The sequence below is a fragment of the Dama dama genome, chromosome 14, assembly GCF_033118175.1.
Source record: "Dama dama isolate Ldn47 chromosome 14, ASM3311817v1, whole genome shotgun sequence".
NCBI classification, from domain to species: domain Eukaryota; kingdom Metazoa; phylum Chordata; class Mammalia; order Artiodactyla; family Cervidae; genus Dama; species Dama dama.
Window position 1 is genome coordinate 30,686,347 of NC_083694.1, and position 18,442 is coordinate 30,704,788.

The window sequence follows — 18,442 nt, forward strand, 5'->3', positions numbered from 1 at the left end:
ATTCGAGGAGGACTCACGAGGGGATGACAGAGATGTCAGAGCAGCCTTGATTGTCAAGCTATAGCATGTGGACAAACGCCTGAGAGGGTCATCCAGCCCACAGTGGACTTCCTGAGTGAGAAACGACCTTTGTGATACTAAGTCACTGTGACTTGGGGGCTGTTTTTCCCCGCAATATACTGCTAAGTCACTTTAGTTGTGTCCGACTCTGTGCGACGCCATCCCTGGGATTCTCTAGGCAAGGACACTGGAGTGGGTTGCCATTTCCTTCTCCAATGTATAAAAGTGAAAAGTGAAAGTGAAGTCTCTCAGTCAGGTCCGACTCTTCGCGACCCCATGGACTGCAGCCTACCAGGTTCCTCCGTCCATGGGATTTTCCAGGCAAGAGTAATGAGTGGGGCGCCATTGCCTTCTCCGACCCTGCAATATAACCCTCTAATAAATGTTTTGCCTAGGACTTTTAGATGAGACAAGAAATCACTGACTCTGTAGAAATGAAAGGAACTTTATGGATTAATAATAGACTCACCTAGGGCAGATACATCTCCCAAAGGAAAAAACAATTTCTCCTTGTGTGTTTTTCCTACTTCAGTCAATCTCAGTCTCACTGATACTTCCCAAGATGCTAGATTGTGCCAGCTGTTGCCTCCCTCATGCCTGTTGTCTTGGGCACCCAGATACCTCCCGGTATTCTGGCCTCAGTGTATTCATATCTCTTTTCGTCTAAATTTAGTAGACGCAACAGTGGGCTTCATGTGTGTGTCTGACTCCTTGCAACCCCATGGACTGCCGTTCACCAGGCTCCTCATGCATGGAATTCTCCAGGAAAGAATACTGGAGTAGGTAGCCATTCCCTTCTCCAGGGTATCTTCCCAGAAAGGGATCAAACCTGGGTCTCCAGCATTGTAGGCAGATTCTTTACCATCTGAACCACTAAGGAAGCCCGTACTGGGTTTTGGTAAGTGAAAATTTGCTGCTAAGGAATGAAGATAAAGTAAGTTAAAATGTATAGAATTAGCTGGATTTGCTAAGTATTTATTTTTTTATATAATTTTATTCATTTTTGGCTGTGCTGAGTCTTTGTTGCTGTGAGCGTTTTTCTCTAGTTGCAGTGAGCAGCGGCTACTCTCTAGTTTGGTGCTTAGGCTTCTCGTGGTGGCTTCTCTTCTTGCATAGCATGGACTCTAGGCATGTGGGGCTTCGACAGTCGTAGTTTCAGCCCAGTAGTTGCGGCCCACAGGCTTAGTTTCTCTGCAGCATGTGGGATCTTCCTAGACCAGGGGTCGAATCTGTGTCTCCTATAGTGGCCCATGGATTCTTTACCACTGAGCCACCAGGGAAGACCTTGAGTATATATTTTTTAATCAAAGTGTATTTCATCCTCCAAAACATTGGTAAGACAGTTTATGATCCTTGTATCCTGAATCCGTTTAGATAAAACCAACCTGAAACAGACAGGGGAGATCTGAAAGGCCTCATGACTTGGCCAGATGCTAGTTTTATTTATTCACCCCAAATTGTGACAACATAAGACATGCTACTTTCTATGGAACAATCATATTCCTTATGAAAAATATAATTTCAGGAGCAATATTCTCATTAATAATTAATTTGTGGTTTTAAAGCACTTTGTATGTTCAAAGTAATGACTATAGTATTGGGAACAATAATAGTCATCACCATATTTTAAGCCTATTCACGCACAGAAGAGAGTAAGGAAGTTCTTTATAATGTAAATTATTCCTAAGCGCTCAAAATTCAGTTTACCCTTATAAACATTACTTAATTTCAAATTCTTCCATTGAGATATATAATTGTTGGGGCAACAAGCTCTATATTTAATTGATAATTCTTTCAGAATAAAACAATATTGAATCTTACTTTGGGTGAGAGAAAAGTGACCATAGATGGAAAATTAATACTTTCAGGGCATGGTTTAACACCCTGGAAGAAGCAAATCACATGTATTTCTTGTTAAAAAAATTAAATGCCTTTCTTCCTGTGTGTAATATGTTTTAACCCACTATAAGCCCAATATTTAAAGGGGACTGTGGTATAGTGGTTAAGACCATAGACTCTGAAGTTAAAGTAGGTTTTAATTCCTCTTTTGCCACTTAACTATCTGTGTGACTCTGACCAAGTTCTTTAACCCTCCAGCGCCTCATCCTATTTGTAAAACGCAGACTATAACTGTCCCTACTTTAAAATAGTACCTGATATAGTACATGTAATTACAGTGTTTATTGAATAAACATGAATTCATAAACTAGTTGTGAAGTAGAAAAATGGTGGAAATTATGAACCCTTGGTTCTCTATAATAACCCAAATTTGAATGCAGAAAAGTTTCTCATGCTAACATCTGTAATGGCCATCAAAATCAAAATGGATAGCAACTGGCTATTTGGAGAATTCAAATTCAGAGAACTCTCAGACGTTGGGTAACTATATAAGGGTGAATTATTCCCTCAAATATGCCAAAGTTGGACTCAAGATTTTCCAGGGCTAACAGGGTCTACTGGGACACTGCTGGTGACTGTGAACTCCAAGCCCAGCACACGGGCTCGTGAGTCCTGGCATTGGGAGTGGAGGTCCACACTCACATACCTGCAGTTCAGAGTCCAGAAAGCTCTGACAACCAAACCTTGTCTATTCGCTTTTTTAATTAATTGATTAATTTCTGGCTGCACTGGGTCTTCGTGCTATGCACAGGCCTTCTCTAGTTGCAGTTAGCGGGAGTTGCTCTCTAGTTGCAGTGCACAGGCTTCTCGTCGTGATGGTTTCTCTTGTTGAGGAGCACAGGCTTTAGGCACAAGGGCTTCAGTGGTTGTGGCTCTCAGACTCTAAAGCACAGGCTCAGTAGTTGGGGCGCACGGCCTCCGTTGCTCCATGGCATGTGGGTTCCTCCCAGATCAGGGATCGAACCCATGTCCCCTGCATTGGCAGGTGGATTCTCAACCACTGGACCACCAGGGAAGTCCTGTTTGTGTTTAATAAGCGAGATGCAAAGTCACTTAGCATCAGAACTCATTCTGAATGAAGATGAGGCCCTTTGGAGTCTTTGTATATCCCTTAGTGTGAATCTTCACATGTTTCACCACAGAAGCAGTAGCACATCTTTTAATGGGTATTTCCCCAGACCTTGCTGGGATGTTATATGACTTATGCACTCTGCTATCTTCCTAAAATCTGAAAAGTCCCGAGTTCCAAGGATCTCAGGTAAGGGATTATGGACCCAGACCTTCTCACAGGTGATGCGTTCAGTTTAGAAATGGGCTGTTCCCTTACTACTCCAGGCTCCCTCCAAGTGTTGAGATGTGAACATCGTGGGATCTTTTCTCTTGCCTCCTCAAAGTCAGAAGGTGGGAAAAACAATCAGACAGAGAGTCTTTGACAAATTATTTAACTCACTCTGGAAGTCTTTTCTCCCAGAACTGTTGCAGGGATTTCTGCTGTAGAGGTTTACAAGGAGTGGCAGGAAAAGGATCAGGACATAGAAAGCACAGATATCAGACCCAAGACGCTCAGCAGCAGCAGCGCTACACCCTCCTTAGGAGGTCATGAGGAGTGAGTCTGCCCAAAGGAGTAAAAGGGCCACTCCAGGGGTGTGTTTGAGGGGAATAACAGCGAGACAAAGACCACACGGAAGACTAACAGAAAGGCTCCGCTACAACCCAAGCCCCCTTTGTGCTCCCATCCAATCACTCAGCTCTCCAGTCTTGAGACAGGCTGGGACCTGGGACCTGGACCCTTTGCTGCAGTGCTTGCACCTGGACAAACATTTCCTCAAGCAACAAAACACAAAAAAACTATCACTTCAGTTCAGTCGCTCAGTTGTGTCAGACTCTTTGCGGCCCCATGAATCGCAGCACGCCAGGCCTCCCTGTCCATCACCAACTCCCGGAGTTTACTCAAACCCATGTCCATCGAGTCGGTGATGCCATCCAACCATCTCATCCTCTGTCGTCCCCTTCTCCTCCTGCCCCCAATCCCTACCAGCATCAGGGTCTTTTCCAATGAGTCAACTCTTCACATCAGGTGGCCAAAGTATTGGAGTTTCAGCTTCAGCATCAGTCCTTCCAATGAACACCCAGGACTGATCTCCTTTCGGAAGGACTGGTTGGATCTCCTTGCAGTCCAAGGGACTCTCAAGAGTCTTCTCCAACACCACAGTTCAAAAGCATCAATTCTTCGGTGCTCAGCTTTCCTCACAGTCCAACTCTCACATCCAAACATGACCACTAGAAAAACCATAGCCTTGACTAGATGGACCTTTGTTGGCAAAGTAATGTCTCTGCTTTTTAACGTGCTATCTAGGTTGGTCATAACTTTCCTTCCAACGAGTAAACGTCTTTTAATTTCATGGCTGCAATTACCATTTGCAGTGATTTTGGAGCCCAAAAAAATAAAGTCAGCCACTGTTTCCACTGTTTCCCCATCTATTTCCCATGAAATGATGGGACCAGATGCCATGATCTTAGTTTTCTGAAAGAGACTAAAAATAACTGTGTTCATGCGCAATTGAGGCAAATTAATGGCAGTAAGATACAAAAAGACCAAGAAAGCCCAACTGCCACTTCTGGAGAGCTGGGAGCAAAAACAGTGTCGGGAGCAGAAGTGCATGCCCCCTGCACTCAACAGCACCAAAGGGATGGGCAAACCACCCTAGCCACACCTCCAGCCTGAGTCCTGGACACACCCCTACCCTCATCCCATATAAGGAACCAACTCACCCCCACTTGGGGACCAAGCAAGGGAATCTGTTACTTGTTTTTGCTCCCTTCTGCTACAGCAGGGGCCCCAATAAAGCTTTGCCTGAATTCCTTGACTGGCCTCTTATCAATTTCTATTGGTTGGGGAAGGTCAAGAGCCATGATCAGTATCAAGGGCACATCTCAGTTCAAGATCACCACATTTCAAGTGCTCAGTGGCCACACATGGCTGTAGCTACCTTATCAGACTGAGCAGGGCTGACCTGGTCTTCCTTTTACTCCACCTTTCTTCCTGGTCCCTTCCTCACACCCTCACAAATAGTCCCAGGGAATTCAGAATTCCTCTTGATTATACAAAGCCCTTCCCCAATTCTGCTCTTTTATTCCAGGCCTATTTCTACTAAGTCAACTTCTGTTTTTTAAAAGAATTTTTTTTTATTTATTTTTAAAATTTGTATTGGAGTATAGTCGTGATGCAGAGTACATCATACAAAATGCAGGGCTGGATAAAGCACAAGCTGGAATCAAGATTGTTGGGAGAAATATCAATAATCTCAGATATGCAGATAATAATAGGAGAAAGTGAAGAGAAACTACAAAGCCTCTTGATAAAAGTGAAAGAGGAGAGTGAAAAAGTTGGCTTAAAACTCAACATTCAAAAAACTAAGATCTTGGCATCCGGTCCCATCACTTCATGATAAATAGATGGGGAAACAAGGGAAACAGTGACTGACTTTATTTTCTTGGGCTCCAAAATCACTGCAGATGGTGACTGCAGCCATGGAATTAAAAGACACTTGCTCTTTGGAAGAAAAGATATGACCAGCCGAGACAGCATACTAAAAAGCAGAGACATGACTTTGCCGGCAAAGGTCCATTAGTCAAAGCTATGGTTTTTCCAGTAGTCATGTATGGATGTAAGAGTTGGACTATAAAGAAAGCTGAGCGCTGAAGAATTGATGCTTTTGAACTATGGGGTTGTAGAAGACTCTTGATAATCCCTTGGACTGCAAGCAAGGGACTAAAGGACATTGACTGCAAGTCAATCCTAAAGGACATCGGTCATTAATATTCATTGGGAGGACTGATGCTAAACCTGAAACTCCAATACTTTGGCCACCTGATGCGAAGAACTGACTTACTGGAAAAGACTCTGATGCTGAGAAAGATTGAAGGCAGGAGGAGAAGGGGATGACAGAGGATGAGATGGTTGGATGGCATCACTGACTCTATGGACATGAGTTTTAGCAAGCTCCAGGAGTTGGTGATGGACAGGGAAGGCCTGGCGTGGTGCAGTACTGAACTGAATTGAACTGACAGTTGTAATGTTGTGTTAGTTTCTGCCGTACAGCAAAAAGTGAATCATCAACTTCTATTTCCAAAAAGCCATTTTCCTTAGAAGTCATTTGGGCATTCAATAGCAATTTATCTTCTCCTCTTACATTATAGGAACTATTATTATATCACAATCTGAGAGAGAGGGAAATTTAAGTCACAAAGCTAGAGATTCATCACAGATGCACTGTAAAACCACGGCAGTGCAGGGGAGTCCACAACTCTTGAAAGACTGCCTTTCGGCTTTAGAAGCTAAGAGCAGAAGACCACAGACTGGCAGATTTGTCCTCCTCTTTCCTCCTCTGGGTCTGTCCTTGGTTTCTGTTGGGTCTCCAATGTTTCAATGCGCTCAGGGGGGCTTTTGTGCTTTTCTCTCCCTACTCTCTTTTCTAGCAATTGAATCTTTTCTCCAACCTTCAGCCTGCCTCCCCAGCTGTCTGCTAGGGCTCACCTTCTCTTCCCAGCCCTGCCCACCTTGCCAGGTGCCCGCACCTGCTGCTCTGGGGCCATGGTCTCTATGAACCCAGAATCTGGATCTTCTTTGGTCTTGGGCCTCCCAGGCCCACATCCTGCCAGTCATCATGCCCTGCCAACTGTAAGTTTAAAAGTAATTTCAAGACTTATACTGGAAATTTTGTATTTATGTTTGTAAACACTATTCAAATGTCTGATAGAACTTAAAGGTCATAATATTAAAACTCCCAACTTACTAAGTTTAAAAAAACTCTAAAACCATTAGAAGGTTTTGCTTGTCAGAATCAGTAACTTGCTAGGTCAGGTGTTTGAAGTTGTTTAGAAAGAAAAATTAAGTGCTAAATTGATTGCTGCATTTTAAGGGCAACTAATAGTTAACGTAAATGGCGCTAATAGATTATGGGGAATAGTCCTTTCAACTTGAGTCAGCCAAAAACTAATTAAAGATGTCTCTTTTTATTTTATACAAAATGTACTAAATCTATAAACAGAATAACTAGATTTGTAACATAAGCTTAAAGGCTTTAGGAAACTGGGCTTTTAAATGTGTAATTTTAGTAAGCTGAATGCTAATTTAATCCCCCAGGTCTATTGTGTTCCTTGAAGAGGGCTGGCTAGGCAGCTTCTCAGCACTATAAGTATCCATGACAGTTCCCCACGGGGCCTCCACATGGCTGAGTTAGTCAAAGAAGGCCTTGGTCAGGAAGTTTCCAGCGTGAATGATACCTTGGTGATGCCACAGGGAGGAAAGGCGAGGGGCCAGTGGGGCAGGGAGGAGCAGGGAGTGGAGGAAGGTTGGCTACCCAAGCCCAACTCTCCTCAAACTTGAAGGGGGCTGGAGTCCAGAAAACTGAAAGAGGTTTTATCAAAAGTGCCCTTTCTACACATGCAGAGGCGTGGCGTGCCCTCAGAGCCCTTGTGTGGGCACTGTCTCATCTGCTCTCAAGCACTTATTAGCTCCAGCTGCACAGTTGTGGCCACGGAAGCCTTTGAGGTTCAGAACATGCTGTTTTGTCCACTTGAGCTGCTGTAGCAAAAATATCATGGGCTTCCCTGGTGGCTCAGTAGTAAAGAATCCGCCTGTAATGCAGAAGATGCGGGTTCGATCCCTGTGTTGGGAAGATCCCTTGGAGAAGGAAATGGCCACCCACTTCAGTACTCTTGCCTGGGAAATCCCAGAGACAGAGGAGCCTGGCAGGCTACAGTCCATGGGGTTGCAAAAGATTTGGACACTACTAGGTGACTAAACAACAGCAACAAAAATACCATAGCCTGGTGGCTCAACCAACAAGCATTTATTTCTCATAGTTTTGGAAGCTAGGAAGTCTACGGTCATGGCAATGGCAGCTTTGGTGTCGGGTAAGAGCCATTTTCTGATTCATAAATGCTCTTCTACTCACTGCATCCTCACATGGTGGAAGAGACAAGGGAGCTCTTTGGAGGCTGTTTTAAAGGGCACTCCCTAATCCCACTTATGATGCTTCCACACTCGTAATCTAAACACCTCTGAAAGGCCTTATCTCAAGGCCCCCAATCACACTGGGGATTAGGTTTTAACCTAAGAATTTCGGGGGAACAGAGCGTTCAGTCTATAGCATACACCCAAATCCCAGGACAGGGCAACAGAGCCTGAGCTAAGCTCTGTGCCTCCTGGTTCCTGGTTCTAATGTCACCAGCACATTCCATGGTCTGTAGAAATTAAACACAAACTTTAATGGAAAAGCAGAAGGGTCCTATCTAGCAGACGGAATAAATTCATGAGCACATATTACACCGGTATCCTGAAAGAAGGCCTGAAAAGTACTTGTCGTGGCTTTCCTGCTTCTGTTCACTGAATGTGACTATTGTCTCTCTCACTGGATTCCATTTTAATGACGCAGCACTGTCCCCAGCAGGAGACTGTCTGGTGAGTGCAAGTAGGGCCAACAGTATTTAAATCACATTAGACATCATAGACACTGCAAGACGGAAAGAGAATTCCCTAATTAAAGTTTTGTTAGATGGCTGTCTTAACCATTATTAATTTTTATCAAAGCCAGGCTTCTGTAGCATGATTAAGGGCCACCAGTTTCTCAGACAAAACTGTTTTTGAGGGAAATGGGGGGGCACAGCACAGAGTAAAGGATATTCCTGATGCTTGATGAAATAAGAGGCAGAAAAGAAAGTAAAGCAGGAAAACATTTAGTCCATTCATATTTTTGTTTGTCTCAAATCAATTGTAATTAGGAGACAAAATAGAAATTTAATAAATTAGACCCATTATCGGTTGTCATTTTATTCATTAAGTCATGTGTCCATTGTGCCTCTTTGATAATAGTCAGACACAAGAACTGGGACAAGAGAGATGAATTGGGATACTGGGAAAAAGTTTTTTCTACCCTATAGAGCTAAACTTTGTCACTTATCTGAATGATAAAAACAATGTTAGACGTAGGGTTGTTAGAGTTAGCAAATAAAATATAGGACATTCAGTTAAATTTGAATTACAGATAAAAAATAAATAACTTTTTCAGTTAAAGTATATCCCAAATATTGCATGGAATGTAATGTAATATTAGGACACAGGATACTAAAAATTCTTTAACAATTTTTATTGTTTGTGTTAAATTCAATTTTAACTGTGTATCCTGTATTTTATCTGGCAATCCTAACTGTGTAGTCATTGGGTTGTATATGCCTTATATATGGTTTTTTGAATTAGCATTCATAGAAAAAGAAAGAAATATAGCATAGGCACAGTCTTCTTTAGTTCTCATTGCATAGTCAGATGAAAAGATCCTTCTTAATCTTATGGAGTTCCCATCTTAGGGAAATGGAGTATGGAGAACCTTGCTTGGAGAACCAGGGATACCCTGTCAATATGCAGTGGAGCTAGGATCCAGACCCAGGTCTGCAGTAGTCCAAAACCTGCACTTCACCACAACTCTTTGTTACTTGTCAGATGCTGAGTTAATAATACAGGAAATCATTTTTTAAATTCTGATAAAATATATATAATAAAAAATTTACTTTACTTTTTAAGTATGTAGTTCAGTTGTGCTGAGTACATTCACACTGGTATGCAATCAATCTTCAGAATTCTGTTCATCTTACAAAAATAAAACTCTGTATCCAGTAAACAACACCTCATTTCTCTCTCCCCAGTTCCCCTTTCTGTCTCTATGAATTTTCTTATTCTAAGTCCTTCCTGTAAATGGAATCATAACAGTATTTGCCTTATTTCACTTAACATCATGTCCCCAGAATTCATCCATGTTGTAGCATGTGTGAGAATTTTCTTCCATTTTAAGGCTGTATAATATCCCATTGTATGTTTATATCACATTTCATTTATCTATTCATCTGTCAATGGATAGTTGTATTGCTTCTACCTTTCATCTATTGCAAATAATACTCCTATGAACATAAGTGTACAAATATCTCTTTGAATCCCTGCTTTCAATTCTTTTGTATTCAGAAGTTAAGCTGCTGAATCACATGTTAATTCTATTTTAATTTTTTGAGGAACTGCCACAGTGTTTTCCACAATGGCTGCACCATTTTCTATTCTCATCAGAAGAGTTCCAGTTTCTCCACATCCTCATCATCACTTGTTATTTTCTGGGGTTTTTGTTTGTTTGCTTGCTTTTTACAGTAGCCATCATAATGGATTTGTGGTACCACTGTTTTCTGTGTCCACGAAAAAAATCAAATGCAAACCATATAGTTTGATTTTCTAAAAGCCGATTTAACTATTTATTTTGTTGGAATCTGCAGGGACTATCTTACTGAGTTATTTGTTGTATTTGATACTATAATCTATGATATCATCAGCTACTATAAGTAATAACAACCCACGTGCTCTGAGCCCCGACTGGAGGTCAGGCATTGTGTTGAGTGCTACACAACCATTCAGGCCTCACAGCAACCCTGCCAGGTGGATACTCAATGTTGTCATTTCCATTTGACAGATAAGGAAAAAGATGCTTAAAGGGGTTAAATATCTTGCTCAGTGTTATAAAGCCATAAAGCTAAACTTTAAATCCAAGTAATCTGACTCCTGGGCTTCTTCCCTGGTGGCTCAGACGGTAAAGAATCCGCCTGCAATGCAGGAGACCTGATTTCAACCCCTGGGTCAAGAAGATCCTTTGGAGTAGGAAATGGCAACCCACTGCGGTATTCTTGCCTGGGAAATTCCATGAGCAGAGGAACCTGGCAGGCTTGAGTCCTTGGGGTCACAAAAGCGACTAAATAACAACAATCTGACTCCTAACTGACCCTACCTTTTGGTGGATCTTGATAAGAAAAACACCTTCCAAATCAAGTTGACACATTTGAAGAGGATTAAAAATTTGTTGACTAATGGTATCTTTCTAATGTGACTCCTTTCAGAGAACTTTAAAGATTCTTTTAAAAAAATAGCTTCATTGAGAGATAATTTACCTTCCATAAAATTCACCCATTTAAAGTGTACACCTCAGTGATTTTTAGGACATTCACATATCTGTGTTACCATCATCATAGTCAGTTTTAGAGTATTTTTATAATCTTGTAAAGAAATTTTATACTTTTTAACTATCACTCTGTATCCTCCATTCCCTCCCAGCCCTAAGCAACCTCTTTTCTTGTTTCTGTCTTGATTAATTTCCCTATTCTGGACCTTCAAGTAAATGGGATCATGCAGTATGTGGTCTTTTGTTCCTAGTTGCTTTCATTTAGCATAATGTTTTTGAGGTTTATTCATGTTGTAGCATGTATCAATGCTTCATTCCTTTTTATGGCCATGTTAAAATTCCATTGTATAAATATACCACATTTTGTTTATCCATTTGTCCATTGATGGGCATCCACCTTTTGACTATTATGAATAATGCTGTTATAAATATTCAGGCACAGATTTTTGTGTGGACATGTTTTTGTTTCTCTTGCTTATATACCAAGGAGTAGAATTGCTGGATAGTATAGTAACTCTATATTTTAGTCACCTGGAGAAATGCCAGGCTGCTTTCCAAAGCAACTGAACCATTTTATATTCCCACTAGCAGTATATAAATGTTCTGATTTTTCCACATCTTTCCAACACTTGTTGTTGTCTGACTTTTTATTCTGGCCATCTTTATGGGTGTGAAGTGGTATCTCAAGGTCATGATTTGCATTTCCCTGATGACTAATGTTGTAGAGCATCTTTTCAAGTGTATATTGACTATTTATATATCCTCCTTGGAGAAATGCCTATTCACATCCTTTGCCCATTTTGAAATTGGGTTATTAGTCTTTTTATTATTGAACTGTATGAGTTATTTATATACTCTAGATACAGATCACCTTGATACAAATCAAATATGTGATTTTCATATTTTTTCCATCTGTAGATTTCCTTTTCATTTTCTTGATGAGGTCCTTTGAGGCAAAAAAGTTTTAAATTTTGATGAAGTCAAACTAATCTATCTTTGTTGTTGTTGTTGTTGTTACTTGTGCTTTTGGTGATATATCTGAGAATCCTTTGCCAAATCCAGAGTCATGAAGATTTCTTGTAAGAGGTTTATAGTTTAGTGCTTACATTTAGGTCTTGGATTCAGTTTGAGTTAATTTTTGTATCTGATGGGAAGAAAACATCAAATTTCATTCTTTTTCATGTGCCTATTCAGTTGTTCCAGCACCATTTGTTGAAAAGACTGTTTTTTTCCCCATTGAATAGCCTTGACATCCTTGTTTAAAATCAGTTGACTAGAGTTGTATGGATTATTTATGGACTTTCGGTTCTCTTCCATTGATCTATATGTCTATCCTTAAGCCAGTACCACACTGTCTTGATTACTGTTGCTTTGTAATAAGTTTTAAAATCAGGAAATGTGAGTCTTTCTACTTTTTCTGTATCATAATTGTTTTAACTATTCTAAGTCTCCTGAAATTCCACATAAATTCAGAATTAATTTGTCATTTTTAACAAAGAATTCAGCAAGATTCTGATAAAGATTGCTTTGAATCTATAGATTATTTTGAGGAATATTGTCATCTTAATATTAAATTCTCTGATTCTTGAATATGGGGGATTTTTCCCATTTATTTAGATCTTTAATTTCTTTCAGATATGTTTTGTAATTTTCAGAGTATGAATTTTGCACTTTTTTGTCATATCTATTCCAAAGTATATTTATTCTTTTAAACACTATTGTGAATTAAATAATTTTCTTAATTGCATTTTTGGACTTTTTTGTCTGTTGCAAGTATATAGATATACAATTGATTTTTGTGTATTGATCTTGAATCCTACAACCTTGCTCAATTTATTTATTAGTCCTTACAGTTTACTGCTGTTGTGGTCCACACAGTCAAAGGCTTTGGCATAGTCTATAAAGCAGAAGTAGATGTTTTTCTGGAACTCTCTTGCTTTTTCCATGATCAAACGGGATGTTGGCAATTTGATCTTTGGTTCCTCTGCCTTTTCTAAAACCAGCTTGAACATCTGAAAGTTCACAGTTCACATACTGTTGAAGCCTAGCTTGGAGAATTTTGAGCATTACTTTACTAGCATGTGAGATGAGTGCAATTGTGTGGTAGTTTGACCATTCTTTGGCATTGCCTTTCTTTGGGATTGTAATGAAAACTGACCTTTTCCAGTCCTGTGGCCACTGCTGAGTTTTCCAGATTTGCTGGCATATTGAGTGCAGCACTTTCACAGCATCATCTTTTAGAATTTGAAATAGCTCAACTGAAATTCCATCACCTCCACTAGCTTTGTTCATGGTGATGCTTCCTAAGACCCACTTAACTTCTCGTTCCAGGACGTCTGGCTCTAGGTTGATGATCATACCATCATGATTATCTGGGATGTGAAGATCTTTTTTTGTACAGTTCTTCTGTGTATTCTTGCCACTTCTTCTTAATATCTTCGGCTTCTGTTAGGTCCATATCATTTCTGTCCTTTATTGAGCCCATCTTTGCATGAAATTTTCCCTTGGTATCTTTAATTTTCTTGAAGATAGACTTTCCCATTCTATTGTTTTCCTCTATTTCTTTGCATTGATCGCTGAGGAAGACTTTCTTATCTCTCCTTGTTATTCTTTGGAACTCTGCATTTGAATCGGTTTATCTTTCCTTTTCTCCTTTGCCTTTTGCTTCTCTTCTATTCACAGCTATTCATAAGCCTTTCTCAGACAACCATTTTGCCTTTTTGCATTTCTTTTCTTTAGGAATGGTCTTGATCCCTGTCTCCTGTACAATGTCACAAACTGCATCCATAGTTCTTCAGGCACTCCATCTATCAGATCTAATCCCTTAAATCTGTCACTTCCACTATAAAATCATAAGGGATTTGATTTAGGTCATACCTGAATGGTCTAGTGGTTTTCTCTACTTTCTTCAGTGTAAGTCTGAATTTGGCAATAAGGAGTTCTTGGTCTGTTCCATAGTCAGCTCCCGGTCTTGTTTTTGCTGACTGTGTAGAACTTCTCCATCTTTGGCTGCAAAGAATATAATCAATCTGATTTCGGTATTGACCATCTGGTGATGTCCACGTGTAGAGTCTTCTCTTGTGTTGTTGGAAGAGGATGTTTGCTATGACCAGTGCGTTCTCTTGGCAAAATTATATTAGTCTTTGCCCTGCTTCATTCTGTACTCCAAGGCCAAATTTGCCTGTTACTCCAGGTATTTCTTGACTTCCTAGTTTTGCATTCCAGTACCTTATAATGAAAAGGACATCTTTTCTGGGTGTTAGTTCTAGAAGGTCTTGTAAGTCTTCATAGAATCATTCAACTTCAGCTTCTTCAGCATTATTGGTCAGGGTATAGACTTGGATTACTGTGATATTGAATGATTTGCCTTTGAAACGAATGATTTGCCTTCTGTCGTTTTTGAGATTGCACCCGAGTACTGCATTTTGGACTCTCTTGTTGACCATGATGGCTACTCCATTTCTTCTAAGGGATTCTTGCCCACAGTGTAGATATAATGGTCATCTGAGTTAAATTCACCCACTCCTGTCCATTTTAGTTTGCTGATCCCTAAGATGTCGATGTTCACTCTTGCCATCTCCTGTTTGACCATTTCCAATTGCCTTGATTCATGGACCTAACATTCCAGGTTCATATGCAACATTGATCTTTACAGCATCAGACTTTACTTCCATCACCAGTCACATCCCCAACTGGGTGTTGTTTTTGCTTTGGCTCCGTCTCTTCATTCTTTCTGGAGTTATTTCTCCACTGATCTCCAGTAGCACAGTGGGCACCTACCAACCTGGGGAGTTCATCTTTCAGTGTCCTATCTTTTTGCCTTTTCATACTGTTCATGGGGTTCAGTCGGACGTGACTGAGTGACTGAACTGAACTGAACTACAGTTTACTCAGTTCATTCACTCAGTCATGTCTGACTCTTTGCGACCCCACAGGCTGCAGCACACCAGGCTTCCCTGTCCATCACCAACTCCCAGAGCTTGCTAAAACTTATGTACATAGAGTCAGTGATGCCATCCAGCCATCTCATCCTCTGTCATCCCCTTCTCCTCCTGCCTTCAATCTTTGCCAGCATCAGGGTCTTTTCCATTAAGTCAGTTCTTCACAGCAGGCGGCCAAAGTATTGGAGCTTCAGCTTCAGCATCAGTCCTTCCAATGAATATTCCAGATTGATTTCTTTTAGGATTGACTGATTTGATCTATTTTCAGTCCAAGGGACTCCCAAGAGTCTTCTCCAACACCACAGTTCAAAAGCATCAATTCTTCAGTGCTCAGCTTTCTTTATGGTCCAACTCTCACATCCGTACATTACTACTGGAAAAACCATAGCTTTGACTAGATGGCCCTTGGCCGGCAAAGTAATATCTCTGCTTTTTAGTATGCTGTCTCAGCTGGTCATAACTTTTCTTCCAAGAAGCAAGCATCTTTTAATTTCATGGCTGCAGTCATCATCTGCAGTGATTTTGGAGCCCCAAAAAATAAAGTCTGTCACTGTTTCCACTATTTTTCCATTTATTGGCCATGAACTGATGGGACTGGATGTCATGATCTTAGTTTTTTGAATGTTGAATTATAAGCCAACTTTTTCACTCTCCACTTTAATCAAGAAGCTCTTTAGTTCCTCGTTGCTTTCTGCCGTAAGGGTGGTGTCATCTGCATATCTGAGGTTACTGATATTTCTGCCAGCAATCTTGATTCCAGCTTATGCTTCATCCAGCTGGTACTTTGCATGATGTACTCTGAATATAAGTTAAATAAGCAGGGTGACAATATACAGCCTTGATGTATTCCTTTCCTAATTTGGAACCAGTCTGTTGTTCTATGTCCGGTTCTAACCATTGCTTCTTGACCTGCATACAGACTTCTCAGGAGGCAGATAAAGTGGTCTGATATTCCCATCTTTTGAAGAATTTTCCACAGTTTGTTGTGATCCACACAGTCAAAGGCTTTGGCATAGTCAATAAAGCAAATGTAGATGTTTTTCTGGAACTCTCTTGCTTTTTCGATGATCCAACGGATGTTGGCAATTTGATTTCTGGTTCTCCTGCCTTTTTTAAATCCAGCTTGAACATCTGGAAGTTCACGGTTCACATACTGTTGATGCCTAGCTTGGAGAATTTTGAGAATTACGTTGATAGTGTGTGAGATGAGTGCAACTTTGCAGTAGTTTGAACGTTCTTTGGCATTGCCTTTCTTTGGATTAGGGGAGGTTTTTTGTTTTTGTTGATCTTTTTGTGGATATTTTAGGATAAGAACTTTAAAGCTTCTTGATTTAACAGAAGAATCATTTACTTCATGAGATTTGCTTTAGAAAATAATTTTGCCTTTATAGACATGAGACCCAAAATCTACTGAAAAGGCGAAGAAAATCTGAAAACCAAAATGCAAACTCTAAGATAAAAACTGATATGTCTGATGGAAGGTGCTCTCCTTTTGAGTAATCTTAGGATTGAAGGTGCTGATTGTTGTTTATAAAAGGTAAAATTATGCTTCAAAGCAGCACTATTCAATACAACTTCCTGTGATAGGTGGAAATGTTTTATATCTGTCTTTTCCAAAATAGTAGGCCCTGGTCATATGTGAATATTTAAATTTAAAATAATTAAAATTAAATGAAACTTGAATTTCAGTTCCTCAGTCACTCTAGCCACATTTCAAGTGCTCGTTAGCCATTTATGTCTACTACTAGATATCACAAGTATAGAATATTTCCAGCAACACAGAAAGTTCTACTGGACAGAGTTGCTCTAGATTTCTCAATAAAGCAACCACTAGGTATTTACAGTTATGGACTGGAGCGAAATAAGAGAGGGAAAAAAGATATTTCCACTTTTTTTTCCCCAGTTTTAAATGATTCATAAAAAGAGCAAATTCAGCATATGAGATGATCCAGTTAATGTCTATTTCCATAATCATCACAGAGATGTTAGAAGAAAAAAGGAATTCACAGTTTAATGGTCCCTCTGTACTCTCCAAGAAAGATGGAAATGTGAATGAGGGGGTAAAAAGAGTTGTAAATTCTAGAGAAACATGAGGTTGAAAATCTAGTGTTAGCTTCAAGGAAAAGAGAAAAGTCAAAATCCACAATGTTAGAATACATCTTTGTGAAATCCTACAGACTCTCACTGCAGTGACTAAGACCTAGGTTCAAGTACAAATTCTGCATTTACGAGTGTGATTTTGGTAAGTTACCTAATCTCTCTGAGTTGAGGTTCTGTCTTCTGTAAAATGAGGAAAGGCATGTAAAGTACTTAGATGTGCATCTGACAGTAAGTATCCAATACACAATGAGATAATACTGTACATAAGTATGATTTATGCTTAAAACCCTTGAAACGGCTTCTCATTGTTATTCAGTCACTCAGTCATGTCCAATTTTTTATGACCCCATGGACTCAGCACACCAGGCTTCCCTGTCCTTCACCATCTCCCAGACTTTGCTCAACCCAATGTCCTCAGTGTGGGCCACAGAGCAGAAGTCTGGTCTGTGTTTAATGCTCAGGTTTTCTCTCTCAGTGATCCCCCTTAAGCATCAGCTTCATTAACTCATGCAGTGTGTATGTAGTTTTCCAAACACCACGTCGTTTTGTTTTTCTACAACTTGCTCGTGCCTTTCTGGGCTTCACATATGGTGCTAGTGGTAAAGAACCTGCCGACCAATGCAGGAGATATAAAATGGATGAGTTCTATCCCTGGGTCAGGAAAATCCCATGGAGAAGGAAATGGCAACCCACTTCAATATTTTTGCCTAAAAAATCCCAAGGACAGAGGAGCCTCGCTGGCTACAGTCCATAGGGTTGCAAAGAGTCAGACACCACTGAAGCGAGTGAGCATGCATGCATGCAAGCCTTTTCTTCTGTTGGAAGCCCTCTCCAATTTTCTTGGCAGGTCAACATGTACTAATCTTTTAGTACTCAAAGGGGTTGGGCTAGGGCCTTCTCCTATGGCCTTTCATTTCTTCTGTACCTACTATTTTGATTGAAATTATCTATTTAGGGGTCTGTCTCCACTGATAACGAGAAAACACGGTGTGTTTGATACCATGTTATGCTTTGAGGGCATAAGGAGAAATGACAAAATAATAGTTCCTGCCCCCAATTAAGCAGAATTTGAAAACAGGGAGGAATTATATCTGTAGTGTCTCTTTCGCTTCAAAACAGCACATTCTTAACACATCGTAGGTGCTTAAAAATGTCAAACCAGCCAGAATCTAACACATAGAGAAAGAACAGCCAACTCAGTACCAAACTTCTTACCATGTGTTTTGGTGCGCATTTTAAAGGAGGAATTGGAGCTAACGAGCCAAGGGAAGATGTTAGCTAGTGTCCCTCAGGCATGCTCCACCCTTTCAGTTTTCTCTAGTACTTTGTGGGGCCTCCAGTCTTCAGATACTTAGCATCGTTTTAGCTACCCAAGGGCTCCTGGCTCCCTCTCCATCACAATATCTTCTCCTTTCTGTTGAAATGATTTTATTATTAAGTTAATTCCTT